This window comes from Gavialis gangeticus, unplaced genomic scaffold, assembly GCF_001723915.1.
Source record: "Gavialis gangeticus isolate Ggan-Ray unplaced genomic scaffold, GavGan_comp1, whole genome shotgun sequence".
NCBI classification, from domain to species: domain Eukaryota; kingdom Metazoa; phylum Chordata; order Crocodylia; family Gavialidae; genus Gavialis; species Gavialis gangeticus.
The window spans coordinates 217,305,404-217,311,096 of record NW_017729032.1 but is presented as its reverse complement, the minus strand read 5'-3'; positions in this window follow the sequence as shown (position 1 = coordinate 217,311,096).

The window sequence follows — 5,693 nt, the reverse complement described above, 5'->3', positions numbered from 1 at the left end:
ACCCAAGTCTAGGTAGTAACATTTTATGATAATTTTTAACACTTTTCAATCCCATAGGGTAACACCTATAGGGCAAGATCGTGAGTAGCTCTAAAGCCAACAGATTAGTTTAAGACTAGGTATAAAAGGCACGTGCATCAGGTGACCAGCAGCAAGGAGGGAACAGAATGGTCATTTCTGTTCCACGCCCAGACCCTGGACTCCCGGTGTGAGTGAGGATCAGATCCTTATCAAGGGACCTTCCTGGTAATCCCTCTGACAGCGTCGATCAGGTACGCCTGACTTCACTGGAATCACTTGACGTGTACCTGGCATCGAGGGACTATCAATAAGTTGCCAACCCATGTCTGTCTATCTGTTGTTTTGAACAGCCCAGTGGCTAATACCCTCACAGTGCCCAGTTGGCCTGCGACAGAATTGACATATCTATCTGTTGTTATCTGTTTATTATTATTTATTATTAGCTCTTTAATACTGCATTATCTGCTTATTGCATTTATCTTTCTGTTAACTGTTTTGTGTGTGTAAGCTGTAATAAATTTGCCTTTACTTCACTCCCAACTTTGCCTCCTTGTTTCAAAACTGAACCTAACAGCCCAGTTGGCCTGTGATAGAATTGATATACTCACAGTGCCCAGCTGGCCTGTGACACCCCCATCTGAGGCTTTAAAAAGACTCAAGATCTTTAAAAGCTGCACTTGTGGTTTTTAAAGGTCCCAGCTGAATGGGACTCTGGGATCAGGGAAAGGTTTCTTGATCCCAGTACCCTGGTGTGCTGAGACATGTAAAAACTATGTGCACAGCTGGGCTGCAGACAAGGTTTTTCCCCATCATAGTGCATAGAGACCTTGGGATCAAGGAGCGTCTCCCCAATACCAAGGTACTATGGGATTTGACGTTCCCAGGAGGGGATGTCATTCGGCTCTCCCCCAGGAGCCTCTGATCCACTGCACCTGGCAAACAAAACGGAGCTGGAAAGCATGGCATTTTGACAGTGAGCCAGCTGTCAGCCCAGTGGGGACTGCATAGGGGCTGGGATGAGACCTTGGTGTGGCCCCCAGAACCAGCTGACAATCAGCTGATTGTTGGCCTGGTGGGGATTACACTGAGACCAGTTCAAGACCCTGATGTAGTCTCTGAACCCAGCAATCAGCTGCTTTTCAGCCTGGCAGGGACCATACTGGGGCCAGTTCTGGGCCCTGGTGTAAACCCCAACCCAGTCTGACAATCAGCTTCTTATTAAGCACTTGGCTTTCAAATTGCTGGTGCAAGGGAAGCCCAGGATTACGTCTCCCTGAACTGGCTGGTAGAACATGATTGGAAATGGATCCCAAAACTGTACCATCTGCTGTGCATGATTAGAATGGCAGGAGGCGTGATTGTTGGGATTGGGGATTAGATTCTATCACATCTTCAAATGAATGCCTGTGAGAGGCTTCTCACTCATCTTTACAATTGGCAAAGTAATTGTCTCTAAGCTAAAGGAAAAACAGGGCATAGTCTTGCTAACAAACTTGGCTAACGTGGTTGCTGATACACTTGCTCAGGGGTTGGGGGGGTTAATTAGAGCAGTGCCCAGAGAACCACTCTAATTAAAACATGACAGCATCACATGTATTAAGCCTCTTCATGTTTAAAAATGGCTGCAGAATGCTTTAATGTTCATTCAATTAAAGCGCCCCAGTGGCCATTTTTAAACCCACAGGAGCTTACACATGTGACACTGCAGCGATGCTAGAGCATTCTAATTAGAACCCATTGTAGCATGTGTATAAGCACTCTCAAAGTTCCATGTGGGCTTAACACTGTTCCACTGGACATCTCCCATCTGATAAATCAGTAGCAAGATGCTTGAGACATCTATAGTTAACCTGGAGAATATGAATGGAGATGATATTTAAGTGCCAGCCACCTGATAATTGTCAAAATAAATACAAATTCTATTACCAACCCACATCATAGTTGCACTTCTTTTTTAACCCCAAAAATACCGTCTCCCAGCAAGGAATTTGGAGAGCAATGGTAGGTTTTAACAACTACTAAATGTCAGAAGTGCCTCTGTTTTGACCAATGGAGGGTGCAGATATACGTAACTATGGTATTCTATTAAATTATACATGGTGTAAAAAGGTCTAGTTTAACTACTATGGCTCTCTGCTGCTTTAGCAATGTGGCTATGTGCTGCTGTAGCAGTATAAATGCAACAAGGCTATTGTTACTTTAACTGTGTTTCATACAGGGTTGAAATTCCAGTAGTTTGGTTCACTTAACTGTTGTCTGTCTGCTTCTTTAATAGTATATGTTGGAACAGCAAATATGAGCCCTGGAGCAAGAAGTCTCGCTCCTTTTAAAACGGTTTAAAGTTGCATCACTGCCCAGCTTGATTCGGCTGTGTTCATAAAGGGTCACAGAAAGTATTTTAGTTTACTGTTTCTGGGTCTTGCTTTTTTATTATTCAGACAAATTCCTAAATGAGAGTCGTGGTAAGTATCAACAAGCCAGTCTCTTAGTTATTTCAGCAAGAAGTAGAGTTATGATGTATAAAGTGACCTTTTGCTGTTGCCAATTTCCCCTTTGACCTGTGGGTGTCTGGATTTTAGAGTGGTAGGTACAATATGCCTATACATAAAGTAAATCAATAAAACTGTATTAACTCACATAGCTATATCTTCCTCTTTAAAACTGTCTTTAAAATAAATAGACATTTTCAGCTTGAACTTAGTCAAAAATAAGAAATTATAGAAAATCAGTACAGTCAGTTTTGAATATAGCCTCTGCGGATACAAAATTTTATACCAAACTGAAATTATATTATGAAAAAGTGCTTTGACTTCAGGGGAAACCCCCTCCCCCCACAAACCCTACATCAGAATATGGTGAACAGTTAGCTTTCCTGTTGCATGTATGTGGGAGAAAGTAAGTACAATGATATCCTGGGTGTTCTTCCTGGATGGATACAGTTTTTCAACAGCATAACTGAGTATGGTTAAGTGACATGATGATGAACTGTAATTGGATGAATTGCTTAGTTCTTTGGAATAGTTTTAATAGTGAAAGCTATCTAATCATGTATATGCCTGGATTTGACCTAATTCAATATGATAGGGAATCATACAAGGCCACAAAGGATTTTGTCTCTGTCACTTGCTGGAAGTAGTCATCAAGGCTTCATTCATATAACTAAAATGCTATTTTTATATGCAACTTGCCTCTCTCCTTCTACATGGTCTCCAACATTCCTAGTTTAAATATAGCTAACAGTGACCTGTACTCCTTGATTATGACATCTATGGATTTGTTTTGCTACCTCACCTATGTGCAAAGTACCTTCTAGAAAGAAGAGAGATTCTAGTGGTAGCTTTTCTTGCCTTTTATTTGCCATTTGACCTTTTCTTTATCAGTGCTCAGTCACTCTAGTTCTGTCAGTGTCCGTCACTCACCCATCTGTAAGTGATCTCCTGCCACAGCGATATCCTGTTCTCACCCAGTAATCCGTCAGTGTTCTGACCCCCCTTGGAAGCTACAAGGTCACTAATAGGAGCAATGCCACAAGTTCAATACTCACCATCAGCCACAGCAAGGAATCTGCCAGTCTTCTAATACCAAAGTATTTGGGACACATTGGGGAAAAAAACAGAAATGTAAGGTTAAATCCATATTACCCTCACAGGATGATTAGTGTGCGTTTCCTTTGTGGGCAAGGGAGGGTCAAAGATGATGGTTTATCCCACTCACTTTTTCAGGGACCAACAACAAGCCTAGTCTGTTGACCTCCTTTGCTGACATTACAGTAGAAAAAAAATATATATATATACACATCCAAAGTCCAAAATTATGATGGAGAGGGCAGGTCTAAATGGCATGGCAAAAGGAAACACTTCTATTTCAGAGCCATTAAATAAACCCAGTTTAAACAGGGAAAAAAATGCTTAGGGAAGTTTTGCTAACCCTAAAAAGGATTGAAAGTTCAAATCAAAATACCTGAACCTAACATTCAGATTACCTATGTCATCTTTTTTCACTCTGCATAGCTAAATTCTGTTGTATGTGTTTGTTTACACTTGTATCTTGCTCACGTATGTAGTGTGTATCATACCATTCTGTAGTTGTGACTTTGAAAAAATAAGGTTCTTTACATTAATATTTAATCTTAAAATTTCCTTGGAGAGGCAAATTCACAAACCACAACCTGAAACAGGGTTGACATGTTAACAAATAAGGCAAATGTGTGTACACAATGCATGAGCTGTGTTTGCATATAACACTTAAGTAACTAATCACGTTCCCCCAACCCTTAAAAAAACAAACAAAAAAAACCCCTCTATAATGTTTACTGCTTTTTAATTTGTTCATTATACCAGCTGCTCCTGGGAAGCTACCTGGAAGGTAATGCCAGTTGCTCCTGGGAGGTTATGTAATCTTCAGGGAAAGCCCAACAACTGTGGCTGATTCTGCATATTAAAACTGTTACAGTTTCTGACTTAATTGCAACCTCAACTAAGGGCACTCTTGAAATCATGCCACTTAAGTTTCAGACCTCTTGCCTGAACTTTTCTTGAGACTGAGTCCTGCAATCTACTCCCTCCAACACTGGATCTTATAACACAGAAGTTATTTGTTGCATGATCAGCCCCCTGAAAGTGCTCTACATGTGCAAGGCTGCAGAATGTTTTAAACATGACCAAACACGCAACAATTTAACCCTTATCTAATGAGGGATCAGATGAAGGTGCTCTACTTTGGAGAATTTATGTTCCGTAGGGTCAATCTGTCAGCGTGATCGGGGCTGGGGTAATGCAGACCAGCCGCACCCTCAGTGCTATCTGCAAAAATGGAGGGGGAATTGCAAGCTGGAGTTTGCCCAACCTGGGCTGGAGAGGGGAGCAGGTGAATTGGAGCCCCCCTGCCTTGCAACCACCTCTTCTCCTCCTTCCTTTCATCCAGGATGGGCAAACCCCAGCCCACAGCTCCCTCTCCTCCCTCCCCCATCCCTTCCTGCAGTCCCGATCATGAGACAGGCAACCAGGCTCAATTCCCCTCCCCACTTCAACACAACAGGCAAACACCTGTTGTGTCAGGGGAGGAGTCCTTTTAACTCACGGTGCTTTATGTAAAGTGCCATGAGTTAAAGCGGGGAACTTCACGTCTGTCAGCACCCACAGACTAATAGTCCTGTTCTCTCAGGGGCAGTAACAAAATTATCCAACGACCAGCCCACTCCCTTAAAGCAAAGTATTACCCAATCATAACAAACATATTTTGGTTAAAATACATCTTAACAAATAAACAGCTTTTATTTGTGTATATAATGTGCATGTGTGTGTGCATACACACATATAGACAGATGCTTATTTTAGCAGGTGGTTACTGATCTTCTACCTGGTGTTCATAGCAAGCCTTAAAGTACTACAAGTGACTGCAGCCCCTTTATTCCTCTTTTGGCCCCAGTTGCCCGTCTGTCAGTTTCCAGAAAACATGCCAGTTTCCTTACCTGGCTTAGGGCTGGGTTTTTCCCTTATGTTTTCAAGTTGTTTATGTTTGACTTTTTAATCAGATCAAAATTATCTATGGGGTTCTTCGCGAGAGGACAAAATAAAAAACAAAGCTTCAGTAATGAGGATTTGCACTACTTTACTCCAATTGGCTTTACCCTCTGCAGAATTTTTCCATATTTTAAACACTGATGCAGGAAT